We start from the raw sequence: 18,177 nt of genomic DNA on the forward strand, positions 1-18,177 counted from the left end.
GCCCCATGGATCTGTGGGGCAGACCCACACCTCAGCCCCATGGATCTGTGGGGCAGACCCACACCTCAGCCCCATGGATCTGTGGGGCAGACCCACACCTCAGCCCCATGGATCTGTGGGGCAGACCCATATCTCAGCACCATGGATCTGTGGGGCAGACCCACACCTCAGCCCCACACCTCAGCCCCATAGATCTGTGGGGCAGACCCACACATCGGCCCCATGGAGCTGGGGGGCAGACCCATACATCGGCCCCATATATCAGCCCCATAGGGCAGACCCACATCTCAGCCCCACACCTCAGCCCCATAGATTGGTCCTATAGGGCTGGACCCACACCTAAGCCCCATGGATCTGTGGGGCAGACCCACACATCTCAGCCCCATGGATCTGTGGGGCAGACCCACACCTCAGCCCCATGGATCTGTGCCCCACAGAGGCCCTCCTTTACCCCACAGACCCCCCATAGACACCCCATAGGACCCCCCTATCGCCCCATAGGACCCCATTTGGCCCCACAGACCACCTGTCGCCCCATAGGACCCCCAAATCGCCCCACAAACCCCCCTATCACCCCATAGGACCCCAATTGGCCCCATAGGACCCCCATACCGCCCCACAGACCCCCATACCGCCCCATAGGACCCCCTTGTCGCCCCACAGACCCACCTGTCGCCCCATAGGAAACCCTTATCACCCCATAGGACCCCAATTGGCCCCACAGACCCCCTTATCACCCCATAGGACCCCCCCTATCATCCCATAGGACCCCCCCTATCATCCCATAGGACCCCCCCTATCACCCCATAGGACCCGCAATGGGCCCCATAGGACCCCCAAACCGCCCCACAGACCCCCCTATCACCCCATAGGACCCCCCTGTCGCCCCATAGGACCCCCAATTGGCCCCACAGACCCCCCTATCACCCCACAGACCCCCCTATCATCCTATAGGACCCCCCTATCAGCCCCCAGGACCCCCATACCGCCCCACAGGATCCCCCTATCACCCCATAGGACCCCAATTGGCCCCACAGACCCCCCATACCGCCCCACAGACCCCCATACCGCCCCATAGGACCCCCATATCACCCCATAGGACCCCCCTATCACCCCATAGGACCCCCCTATCGCCCCATAGGACCCCCATACCTCCCCACAGACCCCCCTATCGCCCCATAGGACCTCTTATCATCCCATAGGACCCCATATCACCCCATAGGACCCCCCTGTCACCCCACAGACCCCCCTATCACTCCATAGGACCCCAATTGGCCCCACAGACCCCCTTATCACCCCATAGGACCTCTTATCATCCCATAGGACCCCATATCACCCCATAGGAGCCCCCTGTCGCCCCACAGACCCCCATATCGCCACATAGGACCCCCCCTATCATCCCATAGGACCCCCATATCGCCCCACAGACCCCCCTATCGCCCCATAGGACCCCAATTGGCCCCATAGGACCCCCATACCGCCCCACAGACCCCCCTATCCCCCCATAGAACCCCCCTATCATCCCATAGGACCCCATTTGGACCCACAGACCCCCCTATCACCCCATAGGGTCCCCTATCACCCCATAGGACCCCAATTGGCCCCACAGACCCCCCTATCGCCCCATAGGACCTCTTACCATCCCATAGGACCCCATATCACCCCATAGGACCCCCATACCACCCCACAGACCCCCCTATCTCCCCATAGGACCCCAATTGGCCCCACAGACCCCCCTATCACCCCATAGGACCCCCCTGTCGCCCCACAGGACCCCCTATCACCCCATAGGACCTCTTATCATCCCATAGGACCCCATATCACCCCATAGGACCCCCATACCACCCCACAGACCCTCCTATCTCCCCATAGGACCCCATTTGGACCCACAGACCCCCCTATCGCTCCATAGGACCCCCCCATCATCCCATAGCACCCCCATATCGCCCCACAGACCCCCCTATCACCCCATAGGACCCCCAAGTGGCCCCATAGGACCCCCATACCGCCCCACAGACCCCCCTATCGCCCCATAGGACCTCCCCTATCACCCCATAGGACCCCCATATCGCCCCACAGACCCCCATATCGCCCCATAGGACCGCAATTGTCCCCACACATCCCCCCTATCATCCCACAGGACCCCCCCCATCACCCCATAGGACCCCCCTATCTCCCCATAGGACCCCATTTGGCCCCACAGACCCCCCTATCGGCCCATAGGACCCCCAAGTGGCCCCATAGAACCCCCATACCTCCCCACAGACCCCCCTATCGCCCCATAGGACCTCTTATCATCCCATAGGACCCCATATCACCCCATAGGACCACCATACCGCCCCACAGACCCCCCTATCGCCCCACAGGACCCCCAAGTGGCCCCATAGGACCCCCAAATCGCCCCACAAACCCCCCTATCACCCCATAGGACCCCCCCTATCACCCCATAGGACCCCCATACCGCCCCACAGACGCCCCTATCGCCCCATAGGACCCCCATATGGCCCCATAGGACCCCCCTATCAGCCCACAGGACACCCCGTCACCCCATAGGACCCCCAAATCGCCCCACATACCCCCCTATCACCCCACAGATCCTCTAATCAACCCATAGCATCCCCCCTATCGCCCCATAGGACCCCATTTGGCCCCACAGACCCCCATACTGCCCCACAGGACCCCCCTATCGCCCCACAGGACCCCCAAGTGGCCCCATAGGACCCCCAAATCGCCCCACAGACCCCCCTATCACCCCACAGACCCCCCTATCATCCTATAGGACCCCCCTATCAGCCCCCAGGACCCCCAATTGGCCCCACAGACCCCCATATCACCCCATAGGACCCGCAATTGGCCCCATAGGACCCCCAAACCGCCCCACAGGACACCCATATCACCCCATAGGAACCCCCTATCCCCCCATAGGACCCCAATTGGCCCCACAGACCCCCCCGTATCACCCCACAGACCCCCATATCCCCCCATAGGACCCCAATTCGCCCCACAGACCCCCCTATCACCCCATAGGACCCCCATATGGCCCCATAGGACCCCCCTATCAGCCCCCAGGACCCCCATACCGCCCCACAGGACCCCCCTATCGCCCCACAGGACCCCCCTATCGCCCCACAGGACCCCCCCGTCGCCCCATAGGACCCCCAAATCGCCCCACAGACCCCCATACCGCCCCATAGGACCCCCTTGTCGCCCCATAGGACCCCCAAGTGGCCCCATAGGACCCCCAAATCGCCCCATAGGACCCCCCCTATCAGCCCCCAGGACCCCCATACCGCCCCACAGGACCCCCCTATCGCCCCACAGGACCCCAATTGTCCCCACACATCCCCCCCATCACCCCATAGGACCCCCCTATCTCCCCATAGGACCCCATTTGGCCCCACAGACCCCCCTATCGGCCCATAGGACCCCCAAGTGGCCCCATAGAACCCCCATACCGCCCCACAGACCCCCCTATCGCACCATACGACCCCCCCAAATCGCCCCACAAACCCCCCTATCGCCCCACAGACCCCCCTATCGCCCCATAGAACCCCCCTATCGCCCCACAGACCCCCCTATCGCCCCACAACCCCCCCCTTCTATCGCCTCACCGGTTCCCCCCCGGCCCGGCTCACGGTTCCTATGGTGACGCGCTGCTGCCCCGTTGGCGCGGCACTTCCGGGGTCGCACCCAGATGGCGTCACTTCCGCCGCGCCCCTCTCCTCTCCCGGAAGCGGATTCACCTCAGCTCCCCGCGCGCTCCGCGTGACGTCACTTCCGGCGGTTCGAAAGCGATGGCGGGAAGCGAGCGGCGGGCGTCGGGTGAGGGGCGGCCTGTGGGGCGATATGGGGCGATATGCGGCGATAGGGGGGGATATGGGGGTATATGGGGGTCTGGAGGGCTTGTGGGGCGATATGGGGTGCTTATGGGATCCTGTGGGGGTCCTGAGGGGCTTATGGGGAGGTTTGGGGCCCTTATGGGGTGCTTATGGGGGTTTGGGGGGGCCTATGGTGCGATAGGGGGCACGTTTGGGGTGCTTATGCGGGTCTGGAGGGGCCTATGGGGCGATATGGGGTGCTTATGGGGTCCTGTGGGGGTCTGGAGGGGCCTATGGGGCACTTATAGGGTGCTTATGGGGCTTTGGGGGGGCTTATGGGGAGATATGGGGTGCTTATGGGATCCTGTGGGGGTCCTGAGGGGCTTATGGGAAGCTTTTGGGGCCCTTATGGGGTGCTTATGGGGGTTTAGGGGGGCCTATGGGGGCGATATGGGGCTCGGTGGGGCCTTTGGGGTGCTTACGTGGTGCTTCTAGGGTTCTTATGGGGTTCTGGTGGGGCTTATGGGGAGATATAGGGGGCTTATGGGGTCTGGAAGGGCCTATGGGGCGATATGGGGCACTTTTGGGTTGCTTATGGGGGTCTGGTGGGGCATATGGGGCGATATGGGGGTCTGGAGGGGCCTATGGGGCGATATGGGTGCTTATGGGGTCCTGTGGGGGTCTGGAGGGGGTCTGGAAGGGCCTATGGGGCACTTATAGGGCACTTATGGGGCCATTATGGGGTGATGTGGGGGTCTGGAGGGGCCTATGGGGTGCTTATGGGGGTTTGGAGGGGCCTATGGGGCGATATGGGGTGCCTATGGGGTCCTATTGGGGTCTGGAGGGAGTCTGGAAGGGCCTATGGGGCGCTTATGGGGTGCTTATGGGGGTCTGGAGGGATCTATGGGACGGTATGGGGCACTTAAGGGGACCTGGAGGGGCATATGGGGTGATATGGGATGCTTATGGGGTCCTATGGGGGTCTGGAGGACCTATGAGGTGCTTATGGGGTGCTTATAGGGTTCTTATGGGGGAGTGGAGGGACTTATGGGAAGAAATAGGGTGGATATGGGGTCTGGAGTGGCCTTTGGGGCGTTATGGGGTGCTTATGGGGTCCTGTGGGTGTCTGGAGGGGCTTATGGGGCACTTATGGGGTGCTTATGGGGCGATATGGGGCTCTGGAGGGGCCTATGGGGCGCTTATATGGCGCTTGTAGGGTGCTTATGGGGGTCTGGAAGGACCTATGGGAAGATATGGGGTGCTTATGGGGTCCTGTGGGGGTCTGGAGGGGCCTATGTGGCACTTATGGGGCGCTTATAGGGTTCTTATGGGGGACTGGAGGGACTTATGGGAAGAAATAGGGTGTATATGGGTTTTGGAGTGGCCTTTGGGGCGTTATGGGGTGCTTATGGGGTCCTGTGGGTGTCTGGAGGGGCCTATGGGGCACTTATGGGGTGCTTATGGGGCGATATGGGGCTCTGGAGGGGCCTATGGGGCGCTTATATGGCGCTTGTAGGGTGCTTATGGGGGTCTGGAAGGACCTATGGGAAGATATGGGGTGCTTATGGGGTCCTGTGGGGGTCTGGAGGGGACTATGGGGCACTTATGGGGTGCTTATGGGGGTCGGGGGGGGCCTTTGGGGTGCTTACGTGGTGCTTCTAGGGTTCTTATGGGGTTCTGGTGGGGCTTATGGGGAGATATAGGGTGCTTATGGGGTCTGGAAGGGCCTATGGGGCACTTATAGGGCACTTATGGGGCAGCTATGGGGTGATGTGGGGGTCTGGAGGGGCCTATGGGGTGCTTATGGGGGTTTGGAGGGACCTATGGGGCGATATGGGGTGCCTATGGGGTCCTATTGGGGTCTGGAGGGAGTCTGGAAGGGCCTATGGGGCGCTTATGGGGTGCTTATGGGGTTTGGGGGGGGTCTATGGGATGGTATGGGGCACTTAAGGGGACCTGGAGGGGCATATGGGGTGATATGGGGTGCTTATGGGGTGCTATGGGGGTCTGGAGGGCCTATGAGGCACTTATGGGGCGCTTATAGGGTTCTTATGGGGGACTGGAGGGACTTATGGGGCAAAATAGGGTGTATATGGGTTTTGGAGTGGCCTTTGGGGCGTTATGGGGTGCTTATGGGGTCCTGTGGGCGTCTGGAGGGGCCTATGGGGCACTTATGGGGTGCTTATGGGGCGATATGGGGCTCTGGAGGGGCCTATGGGGCGCTTATATGGGGCTTGTAGGGTTCTTATGGGGGACTGGAGGGACCTATGGGGCGATATGGGGTGCTTATGGGGTCCTGTGGGGGTCTGGAGGGGCCTATGGGGCATTTATAGGGCACTTATGGGGCTCTGGAGGAGTCTATGGGGCGATATGGGGTGCTTATGGGGTCTATGGAGGTCTGGAGGGCCCTATGGGAAGGTACGGGGTGCTTATGGGGGACTGGGGGGGGTTATGGGGCGATATGGGGTGCTTATGGGGTCCTGTGGGGGTCTGGAAGGGCCTATGAGGCACTTATGGGGCACTTATAGGGTTCTTATGGGGGACTGGAGGGACTTATGGGAAGAAATAGGGTGTATATGGGGTCTGGAGTGGCCTTTGGGGCGTTATGGGGTGCTTATGGGGTCCTGTGGGCGTCTGGAGGGGCCTATGGGGCACTTATGGGGCAATATGGGGCTCGGGAGGGGCCTATGGGGCGCTTATATGGCGCTTGTAGGGTTCTTATGGGGTCTGGAAGGACCTATGGGGCGATATGGGGTGCTTATGGGGTCCTATGGGGGTCTGGAGGGGCCTATGTGGCACTTATGGGGTGCTTATGGGGGTCTGGGGGGGCTTATGGGGTGATATGGGGTGCTTATGGGGTCCTGTGGGGGTCTGGAGGGGGTCTGAAAGGGCCTATGGGGCACTTATAGGGCGCTTATGGGGGTCAGGGGGGGCCTTTGGGGTGCTTACGTGGTGCTTCTAGGGTTCTTATGGGGTTCTGGTGGGGCTTATGGGGAGATATAGGGTGCTTATGGGGTCTGGAGGGGCCTATGGGGCGATATGGGGCACTTATGGGGTCCTGTGGGGGTCTGGAGGGGCTTATGGGAAGGTTTGGGGCACTTATGGGGTGTTTATGGGGGTCTGGTGGGGCCTATGGGGTGATATGGGGTGCTTATGGGGTCCTATGGGGGTCTGGAGGGCCCTATGGGAAGGTATGGGGTGCTTATGGGGGACTGGGGGGGCTTATGGGGCGATATGGGTGCTTATGGAGTCCTGTGGGGGGCCTGAGGGGCTTATGGGAAGGTTTGGGGCACTTATGGGGTGCTTTTGGGGGTCTGGGGGGGCCTATGGGGGCGATATGGGGCACTTGTGGGGGTCTGGAGGGGTTATAGGGGGTACTTATGGGGTCGTATGGGGATCTATAGGGGGACTGGAAGGGCCTATGGGGCACTTATAGGGCACTTATGGGGGTTTGGGGGGGCCTATGGGAAGATATGGGGTGATATGGGGTGCTTATGGGGTCCTATGGGGGTCTGGAGGGCCTATGAGGCACTTATGGGGCGCTTATAGGGTTCTTATGGGGGAGTGGAGGGACTTATGGGAAGAAATAGGGTGTATATGGGGTCTGGAGTGGCCTTTGGGGCGTTATGGGGTGCTTATGGGGTCCTGTGGGCATATGGAGGGGCCTATGGGGCACTTATGGGGTGCTTATGGGGCAATATGGGGCTCGGGAGGGGCCTATGGGGCGCTTATATGGCGCTTGTAGGGTTCTTATGGGGTCTGGAGGGGCCTATGGGGCGATATGGGGTGCTTATGGGGTCCTGTGGGGGTCTGGAAGGGCCTATGGGGCGCTTATGGGGCCATTATGGGGTGATGTGGGGGTCTGGAGGGGCCTATGGGGTTCTTATGGGGGTTTGGAGGGGCCTATGGGGCGATATGGGGTGCCTATGGGGTCCTGTGGGGGTCTGGAGGGATTCTGGAAGGGCTTATGGGGCGTTTATGGGGTTCTGGAGGGTGGTATGAGGTGCTTGTGGGGTGCTTATAGGGTTCTTATGGGGGTCTGGAGGAGCCTATGGGGCCCGGACGGGACTATGGGGCGATATGGGGTGCAGGAGGGGCCTATGGGGCACTTATGGGGGTCTGGAGGGGCCTATAGGGTGCTTACGTGGTGCTTATAGGGTTCTTATGGGGACCTGGAAGGGCTTATAGGGTGATGTAGGGTGTCTGTGGGGTCTGGAGGGGCCTATGGGGCGATATGGGGCACTTATGGGAACCTGGAGGGGTGATTATGGGATCGTGTTGGGGTCTGGAAGGGCCTATGGGGCACTTATAGGGCAGTTATGGGGTGCTTATGGGGTCCTGGAGGGGCTCATGTATTGCTTATAGGGTGCTTATGGGGGTCTGGTGGGGCCTATGGGGCGATATGGGGTGCTTATGGGGTCCTGTGGGGGTCTGGAGGGGCCTATGGGGCGATGTGGGGGGCTTATGGGGGCCTGGTGGGGCTTATGGGGTGGTTATGGGGCAGTGGGGAGGCAATGGGGCGGTTATGGGGCGGTTATGAGGCAGTTGGGGGGAGGGGGCAATAGGGTGCTTATGGGGCCATGGGGGGGGGGTCAATGGGGCGGGGGGGGCAGTAGGGTGATTATGGGGCCATGGGGGGGGGGCAATGGGGTGGTTATGGGGCCGTGGGGGGGGGTGGGGGGGAATGGGGTGGTTATGGGGACATGGGGGGGGAATGGGGCAAGGGGGGGGGGCAATAGGGTGGTTATGGGGGGGGGGGGCAAGGGGGGGGGCAAGGGGGGGGGCAATAGGGTGCTTATGGGGCCATGGGGGGGGGGGTCAATGGGGCGGGGGGGGCAGTAGGGTGATTATGGGGCCATGGGGGGGGGCAATGGGGTGGTTATGGGGCCATGAGGGGGGGTGGGGGGGCAATGGGGTGGTTATGGGGACATGGGGGGGGCAATGGGGCAAGGGGGGGGGCAATAGGGTGGTTATGGGGCCATGGGGGGGGGGGTCAATGGGGCGGGGGGGGCAGTAGGGTGATTATGGGGCCATGGGGGGGGGCAATGGGGTGGTTATGGGGCCGTGGGGGGGGGTGGGGGGGAATGGGGTGGTTATGGGGACATGGGGGGGGCAATGGGGCAAGGGGGGGGGGCAATAGGGTGGTTATGGGGGGGGGGGGCAAGGGGGGGGGCAATAGGGTGCTTATGGGGCCATGGGGGGGGGGGTCAATGGGGCGGGGGGGGCAGTAGGGTGATTATGGGGCCATGGGGGGGGGCAATGGGGTGGTTATGGGGCCATGAGGGGGGGTGGGGGGGCAATGGGGTGGTTATGGGGACATGGGGGGGGCAATGGGGCAAGGGGGGGGGGCAATAGGGTGGTTATGGGGCCATGGGGGGGGGCAATGGGGCGGGGGGGGGCAGTAGGGTGATTATGGGGCCATGGGGGGGGGCAATAGGGCGGGGGGGGCAATAGGGTGGTTATGGGGCCATGGGGGGGGGGCAATAGGGTGCTTATGGGGCCATGGGGGGGCAATGGGGTAGGGGGGGGCAATAGGGTGGTTATGGGGCCATGGGGGGGGGCAATGGGGTGGTTATGGGGCTGGGGGGGGCAATGGGGCAAGGGGGGGGCAATAGGGTGATTATGGGGACATGGCGGGGGGGCAATAGGGCGGGGGGGGGCAATAGGGTGGTTATGGGGCCATGGGGGGGGGGGGAAGGGGGGGGGGCAATAGGGTGGTTATGGGGCCATGGGGGGGGGGGAAGGGGGGGGGCAATAGGGTGGTTATGGGGCCATGGGGGGGGGGGGAAGGGGGGGGGCAATAGGGTGGTTATGGGGCCATGGGGGGGGGGGGGGGGCAATGGGGCGGGGGGGGGCAATAGGGTGGTTATGGGAGGGGGGCAATGGGGCGTCGGGATCTATGGGGGGGGCAATGGGGCGGGGGGGGGGGCAATGGGGTGGTTATGGGGCAATAGGGTGGTTATGGGGCAATAGGGTGGTTATGGGGCCATGGGGGGGGGGCAATAGGGTGGTTATGGGGCCATGGGGGGGGCAATGGGGCAAGGGGGGGGCAATGGGGCAATGGGGGGGGCAATGGGGTGGTTATGGGGCTGGGGGGGGGGCCATGGGGCAAGGGGGGGGCAATGGAGCAATGGGGGGGGCAATGGGGTGGTTATGGGGCTGGGGGGGGGGCAATGGGGCAAGGGGGGGGCAATGGGGTGGTTATGGGGCCATGGGGGGGGGCAATGGGGTACGGGGGGGCAATAGGGTGGTTATGGGGGGGGCAATGGGGCAGTAATGGGTCTGACTCCGCCCCCTTCCCCCCCCCCCCCCCACCCACCGTCAGCCCGACGCAGTTTGGGCCCCCCCCCAACCCCTTCCCCCCGGGGGGGGTCTCCATCCTGCGCCCCCCCCAAGCCCAGGGTGCTGGAGGAGATCGCGGCCCCCCCAGAGGTGAGGGGGGGGGGGGGGGGTTGGAATTGGGGGGGGAAATGGGGGGGATGGGGGGTGGAAATGGGGGGGGTGGGGGGAATGTGAATTGGGGGGGGGAATTGGGGGCAGGAGAGGGGGGGGGGAATTGGGGGGGGAGATGGGGGTTGGGGGGGGGAATGGGGGGGAAGGGAATTGGGGGGGGGGATGTGAATTGGGGGGGTGGAATGGGGGGGCGAAATGGGGGGGATGGAAATTGGGGGGGAATGGAATTGGGGGGGGGAAACAGGGGATGGGGGGGAATTGGGGGGGGGAAATGGGGGGGTTGGGGAGGGGGGGGGTGGAAATGGGGGGGAATGGAATTGGGGGGGGAAACAGGGGATGGGGGGGAATTGGGGGGGGGAATTGAGGGGGTTTGGGGAGGGGGGGTGGAAATGGGGGGGGTGTGAAATGGGGGGGATTGAATTGGGGGGGGAAAGGGGGATGGGGGGGTGGAATTGGGGAAATGGGGGGGTTGGAGGGGGGGTGGAATTGGGGGGAGGGGGGCACGGAATATGGGGGGGGAGATGGGGGATTGGAGGGGGGGTGGAATTGGGGGGGGAAATGGGGGGGTGGAATTGGGGGAGATGTGAATGGGGGGGTGGAATTGGGGGGGGGAGAGGGGGCTGGAATGGGGGGGGCATGGAATATGGGGGGGGTGATGGGGGATTGGAGGGGGGGGAATGTGAAGGGGGGGTGGAATTGGGGGGGGAAATGGGGGGGTTGGGGAGGGGGGGTTGGAATGGGGGGGTGTGTGAAATGGGGGGGATTGAATTGGGGGGGGAAATGGGGGGGTGGAATTGGAGGGAAGGGAATGGGGGGGAATGGAATTGGGGGGGGAGTGGGGGGGCTGGGAATTGGGGGGGGGAAACGGGGGATGGGGGGGAATTGGGGGGGGATGTGAAATGGGGGGGAATGGAATGGGGGGGATTGAATTGGGGGGGGGAAATGGGGGGTGGAATTGGGGGGGGGGAAATGGGGGGGGTTGGGGAGGGGGGTGGAATGGGGGGGTGTGAAATAGGGGGGGGGTTGAATTGGGGGGGGGAACGGGGGATGGGGGGTGGAATTGGGGGGGAAATGGGGGGGTTGGAGGGGGGGGAATTGGGGGGGGAATGTGAATTGGGGGGTGGAATTGGGGGGGGGGAGATGGGGGTGGAATGGGGGGGCATGGAATATGGGGGGGCGATGGGGGATTGGAGGGGGGGGGAATGGGGGGGAAGGGAATTGGGGGGGGTGGGGGGGAATGTGAATTGGGGGGGGAAATTGGGGGGGTGGGGGGGAATGTGAATTGGGGGGGGGAAATGGGGGGGATGGAAATTGGGGGGGGGAAATGGGGGTGGAATTGGGGGGGGTTGGAGGGGGGGTGGATTTGGGGGAGGGAAATGGGGGATGGGGGGTGGAATTGGGGGGGGGGAAATGGGGGGGGGAAATGGGGGTGGAATTGGGGGGGGGAAAATGGGGGGGGTTGGGGAGGGGGGTGGAATGGGGGGGATGTGAAATAGGGGGGGATTGAATTGGGGGGGGGAACGGGGGGTGCGGGGTGGAATTGCGGGGAAATGGGGGGGTTGGAGGGGGGGGAATTGGGGGGGGAATGTGAATTGGGGGGGGGGAGATGGGGGTGGAATGGGGGGGCATGGAATATGGGGGGGGCGATGGGGGATTGGAGGGGGGGGATGGGGGGGAGGGAATTGGGGGTGGGGGAGAATGTGAATTGGGGGGGGAAATTGGGGGGGTGGGGGGGAATGTGAATTGGGGGGGGGGAAATGGGGGGGATGGAAATTGGGGGGGGGAAATGGGGGTGGAACTGGGGGGGGGGAAATGGGGGTGGAATTTGGGGGGGTGGAATTGGGGGGGGAAATGGGGGTGGAATTTGGGGGGGGGGAAATGGGGGTGGAATTGGGGGGGGTTGGAGGGGGGGTGGAAATGGGGGGGGAAATGGGGATGGAATTGGGGGGGGGGAAATGGGGGGGTGGAAATGGGGGGGGGAAATGGGGATGGAATTGGGGGGGGGGAAATGGGGGGGTGGAAATGGGGGGGGGAAATGGGGATGGAATTGGGGGGGGGGAAATGGGGGGGTGGAAATGGGGGGGGGAAATGGGGGTGGAATTGGGGGGGGGGAAATGGGGGGGTGGAAATGGGGGGGGGAAATGGGGGTGGAATTGGGGGGGGTTGGAGGGGAGGTGGAATTGGGGGGGGGATGGAATTGGGGGGGGGGTGAAATGGGGGGGAATTGGGGGTTTTGAAAAGGGGGGTTCCCCAAAAATGGGGGGGGGTCATAAATAATTTGAATTTGTCGCCCCCCCCCCCCCCCCAAAGGTCGGTGAATGGAAGACGGGGCCACGGCGCAGCCCTCGGGTGAGGGGGGGGCACAAAAATGGGGGGGGGAGGGATAAAATGAGGGGGGTCCCAAAATGGGGGGGGGGGGGGTTTAAAAGGGGGAGGTTCCCAAAATGGGGGGGGGGGGGCATAAAAAGGGGGGGTTCCCAAAATGGGGGGGGGTCCTAAAATGGGGGAGGGTTAAAAGGGGGAGGTTCCCAAAATGGGGGGGGGGGCATAAAAAGGGGGGGGGTCCCAAAATGGGCGGGAGGGAGGAGGGATAAAATGAGGGGGGGGTCCCAAAATGGGGGGGGGGGGGTTAAAAGGGGGAGGTTCCCAAAGTGGGGGGGGGGGCATAAAAAGGGGGGGGTCCCAAAATGGGGGGGGGGAGGAGGGATAAAATGAGGGGGGGTCCCAAAATGGGGGGGGGTTAAAAGGGGGAGGGTCTCAAAATGGGGGGGGGGGGTAAAAAGGAGAGGGGGTCCCAAAATGGGGGGGGGGATAAAATGGGGGGTGGGGTCCCAAAATGGGGGGGGGGTAAAAAGGGGGAGGGTCTCAAAATGGGGGGGGGGGTAAAAAGGAGGGGGGGTCCCAAAATGGGGGGGGGGATAAAATGGGGGGTGGGGTCCCAAAATGGGGGGGGGGTAAAAAGGGGGAGGGTCTCAAAATGGGGGGGGGGGTAAAAAGGAGGGGGGGTCCCAAAATTGGGGGGGGGGGGCATAAAAAGGTGGGGGTCGCAAAATTGGGGGGGGGGTCATAAAAGCGGGGGGGAATTAAAAGGGGGAGGGTCTCAAAATGGGGGGGGGGGGGAGGGATAAAATGAGGGGGGGTCTCAAAATTAGGAGGGGGGGGTCCCAAAATGGGGGGGGGGTAAAAAGGGGGAGGGTCCCAAAATGGGGGTGGAGATTAAAAAGGGGAGGGTCTCAAAATAGGGGGGGGGGATTAAAAAGGAGGGGGGCCTCAAAATGGGGGGGGGAGGAGGGATAAAATGAGGGGGGGTCTCAAAATTAGGGGGGGGGTGGGTAAAAAGGAGGGGGGGTCCCAAAATGGGGGGGGGGAGATTAAAAAGGGGAGGGTCTCAAAATAGAGGGGGGGGGGTCATAAGAGGGGGGGGGAATTAAAAGGGGGAGGGTCTCAAAATGGGGGGGGGGAGGGATAAAATGAGGGGGGGTCTCAAAATTAGGGGGGGGGGATGAAATGGGGGGGGTCCCAAAATGGGGGGGGGGGGGATTAAAAGGGGGAGGGTCCCAAAATGGGGGGGGGGGGGGGCATAAAAAGGTGGGGGTCCCAAAATGGGGGGGGGGACATAAAAGGGGGATCCCAAAAGGGGGGGGGGGGGTTAAAAGGGGGGGGTCCCAAAAGGGGGGGGGGTTAAAATGAGGGAGGGTCTCAAAATGGGGGGGGGGGATAAAAAAAATAAATGGGGGGGGTCCCTAAAATGGGGGGGGGGGTGTCCCAAATGGGGGGGGGGTCTTTAAATGTGGAGGGGGGGGTAAAAAAAATGGGGGGGGGGCTTTAAACATGGGGGGGGGGCCTAAAATGATGGGGGGGGTCTTTAAATGTGGGGGGGGGGGTAAAAAAAATGGGGTCCTTAAAATCGGGGGGGGTCAAAAAAATGGGGGGGGTGTAAATGGGGGGGGTCTTTAAACGTGGAGGGGGGGTAAAAAAATGGGGGGGGTCTTTAAACGTGGGGGGGGTCCTAAAAAATGGGGGGGGGGCTTTAAAGGTGAAGGGGGGGTAAAAAAAGGGGGGGGTCAAAAAAATGGGGGGGGTCCCAAATGTGGGGGGGGGGGATCGAAATGTGGGGGGGTCTTTAAATGTGGAGGGGGGGGTCAAAAAAATGGGGGGGGGTCTAAAATGGGGGGGGGTCTTTAAACGTGAAAGGGGGGGGTCAAAAAAATGGGGGGGTAAAAAAATGGGGGGGTCTTTAAACGTGGAGGGGGGGGTAAAAAAAATGGGGGGGTCTCTAAAATAGGGGGGGGGTCAAATAATGGGGGGGGGTCACAAAAAATGGGGGGGTCCCTAAAATAGGGGGGGGTCAAATAATGGGGGGGGGTCTTTAAAATGGGGGGGGTGTAAATGGGGGGGGGTCTTTAAATGTGGAGGGGGGGGGTAAGAAAAAACGGGGGGGGTCATAGAATGGGGGGGGGGTCCCTAAAATAGGGGGGGGGGTCAAATAATGGGGGGGGGTCTTTAAATGTGGAGGGGGGGGGTAAGAAAAAACGGGGGGGGTCATAGAATGGGGGGGGGTCCCTAAAATAGGGGGGGGGGTCAAATAATGGGGGGGGGTCTTTAAAATGGGGGGGGTGTAAATGAGGGGGGGGTCTTTAAACGTGAACGGGGGGGGGTCCTAAAAATGGGGGGGGTCCCTAAAATAGGGGGGGGTCAAAAAAATGGGGGGGGTCTTTAAAATGGGGGGGTCTTTAAACGTGGAGGGGGGCGGAAAAAAAATTGGGGGGGTCTTTAAAATGGGGGGGGTGTAAATGAGGGGGGGGGTCTTTAAACGTGAAATGGGGGGGTCCCTAAAATAGGGGGGGGTCAAAAAAATGGGGGGGTGTAAATGGGGGGGGGGTCTTTAAAGGTGAAGGGGGGGGTAAAAAAAATGGGGGGGTCACAAAAAATGGGGGGGGTCAAATAAATGGGGGGGGTGTAAATGGGGGGGGGTCTTTAAACGTGGAGGGGGAGGGGGGAAAAATGGGGGGGGTCTTTAAACGTGGGGGAGGTCCTAAAAAATGAGGGGGGGGCTTTAAAGGTGAAGGGGGGGGTAAAAAAAATGGGGGGGGGGTCACAAAAAATGGGGAGGGTCCCTAAAATACGGGGGGTTCAAAAAAATGGGGGGGTCCCAAATGTGGGGGGGGGATCGAAATGTGGGGGGGTCTTTAAATGTGGAGGGGGGGGTCAAAACAATGGGGGGTCCCTAAAATACGGGGGGGTCAAATAATGGGGGGGGTCTTTAAAATGGGGGAGGGTCTATAAAATGGGGGGGGTGTAAATGAGGGGGGGGGTCTTTAAACGTGAACGGGGGGGGGTCCTAAAAATGGGGGGGTCCCTAAAATAGGGGGGGTCAAAAAAATGGGGGGCTGTAAATGGGGGGGGGGTCTTTAAATGTGGAGGGGGGGTAAAAAAAAATGGGGGGGTTTTTAAAATGGGGGGGGGTCAAAAAAAATGGGGAGGGTCTTTAAAATGGGGGGGGTGTAAATGGGGGGGGGGTCTTTAAATGTGGAGGGGGGGGTAAGAAAAAACGGGGGGGGGGTCCTAGAATGGGGGGGGTCCCTAAAATAGGGGGGGGGTCAAATAATGGGGGGGGGTCTTTAAAATGGGGGGGGTGTAAATGAGGGGGGGGTCTTTAAACGTGAATGGGGGGGGTCCTAAAAATGGGGGGGGGGTCCCTAAAATAGGGGGGGGTCAAAAAAATGGGGGGGTGTAAATGGGGGGGGGGTCTTTAAATGTGGAGGGGGGGTAAAAAAATGGGGGGGTCCCAAATGGGGGGGGGGTCTTTAAATGTGGAGGGGGGGTAAAAAAAAATGGGGGGGTTTTTAAAATGGGGGGGGGTCAAAAAAAATGGGGGGGGGTCTTTAAAATGGGGGGGGTGTAAATGAGGGGGGGGTCTTTAAATGTGGAGGGGGGGGTAAGAAAAAACGGGGGGGGTCGTAGAATGGGGGGGGTCACAAAAAATGGGGGGGTCCCTAAAATAGGGGGGGGTCAAAAAAAATGGGGGGGTGTCTTTAAAATGGGGGGGGTGTAAATGAGGGGGGGGGTCTTTAAACGTGAACGGGGGGGGGTCCTAAAAATGGGGGGGGTCCCTAAAATAGGGGGGGGTCAAAAAAATGGGGGGGTGTAAATGGGGGGGGTCTTTAAACGTTGAAAGGGGGGGGAAAAAATTGGGGGGGTCTTTAAAATGGGGGGGGTGTAAATGTGGGGGGGTCAAAAAAATGGGGGGTCAAAAAAATGGGGGGATCTTTAAACGTGGAGGGGGGGGGGAAAATTGGGGGGGGGTCTTTAAAATGGGGGGTTCTTTAAACGTGGGGGGGGGAAATAAAATGGGGGGGGTCCCTAAAATGGGGGGAGTCAAAAAAATGCGGGGGGGTCTTTAAAATGGGGGGGGGTGTAAATGAGGGGGGGGTCTTTAAAATGGGGGTTCACTAAAATGGGGGGGGTCAAAAAAATGGGGGGGGTGTAAATGGGGGGGGGTCCCTAAAATAGGGGGGGGGTCAAATAATGGGGGGGGTCTTTAAAATGGGGGTTGTAAATGAGGGGGGGGGTCTTTAAACGTGGAGGGTGGGGGTTTTTAAAATGGGGGGGTGTAAATGGGGGGGGGGTCTTTAAACGTGAATGGGGGGGGTCCTAAAAATGGGGGGGGTCCCTAAAATAGGGGGGGGTCTTTAAAATGGGGGGGTGTAAATGAGGGGGGGGGTCTTTAAACGTGAAAGACGGGGGTCCTAAAAATTGGGGGGGGGGTCTTTAAAAAATGCTTGGGGCCTTTAAATTTGGGGGGGGGTCGCAATAATAACCCCCCCCCCATTTCCAGCTGTGCAGCCAGAAGGAAAACATCCCGGCGCCGCCCCCCCCCGCCCCCCCCCCTCCGTCCCCCCCCCTCCCTTCCGCCCCCCCCCGCGTCCGTCGTTCCTACAGCCGCCTCAGCGCCCCCCCCGCCCCCCCCCATCATCATTTGGGGACCCCCCCCTCCTCCCCCCCCCCCCACCATTCCAAGCCCCCCCCCTCCACCGTTTTGGGGTTGTCTCCTATCCTGCCCCCCCCCCACAATTCCGGACCCCCCCCCGAGAGGAAGAGGAAGAAAAGAGCTGCGCCCATCGATGTGAGTGGAGACCCCCCCCCATATTGACCCCCCCCCCATATTGACCCCCCCATATTGACCCCCCCCCCCATATTGACCCCCCCCCCCATATTGACCCCCCCATATTGACCCCCCCCCCCATATTGACCCCCCCATATTGACCCCCCCATATTGACCCCCCCATATTGACCCCCCCCATATCCACTATTGACCCCCCAGCATTGACCCCCCCCCGCATTGACCCCCCCATATCCACTATTGACCCCCCCATATCCACTATTGACCCCCCCCCCATATTGACCCCCCCCCATTGACCCCCCCCATTGACCCCCCCCCATATTGACCCCCCCCATTGACCCCCCCCCATATTGACCCCCCCCCATATTGACCCCCCCCCATATTGACCCCCCCCATTGACCCCCCCCCATTGACCCCCCCCCCATATTGACCCCCCCATATTGACCCCCCCATATCCACTATTGACCCCCCCACATTGATGGACCCCCCCCCATATTGACCCCCCCCCATATTGACCCCCCCCCTCGCATTGACCCCCCCCCCATATTGACCCCCCCCCCTCGCATTGACCCCCCCCCCCCGCATTGACCCCCCCATATTCACTATTGACTCCCCCCCCATATTGACCCCCCCATATCCACTATTGACCCCCCCACATTGATGGACCCCCCCCCATATTGACCCCCCCCCATATTGATCCCCCCATATTGACCCCCCCCTCGCATTGACCCCCCCCTCGCATTGACCCCCCCCCCACATTGACCCCCCCCACATTGACCCCCC

The 18,177-nt window shown here is 61.7% G+C and overlaps 1 protein-coding gene and 1 long non-coding RNA gene across 4 annotated transcripts in view; one reads left to right on the top strand and one right to left on the bottom strand.

Annotated features, from left to right (window-relative positions):
• ZFPL1 (zinc finger protein like 1) overlaps positions 1-3,724 on the bottom strand; it is a 44,686-nt gene extending 40,962 nt beyond the window's left edge. For 2 of the 3 annotated variants that reach the window (XM_090129614.1, XM_090129612.1), the window contains exon 1: positions 3,612-3,724. The gene's annotated coding sequence lies outside the window, so the exon portion shown is untranslated. The remainder of the gene's footprint in view (positions 1-3,611) is intronic. The other variant, XM_090129613.1, reaches the window with a different exon arrangement.
• Positions 3,725-3,744: 20 nt separating this feature from the next.
• LOC149913454 (uncharacterized) lies at positions 3,745-17,159 on the top strand. The gene is made up of 4 exons (XR_016461118.1): positions 3,745-3,822; positions 10,144-10,250; positions 12,582-12,620; positions 17,110-17,159. It is a non-coding gene; the product is annotated as an uncharacterized LOC149913454 (long non-coding RNA).
• Positions 17,160-18,177: the final 1,018 nt, after the last annotated feature.

Source organism: Phasianus colchicus, chromosome 37 (assembly GCF_987193195.1).
Source record: "Phasianus colchicus chromosome 37, bPhaCol1.hap1.1, whole genome shotgun sequence".
In the NCBI taxonomy this organism is placed as follows: Eukaryota; Metazoa; Chordata; class Aves; order Galliformes; family Phasianidae; genus Phasianus; species Phasianus colchicus.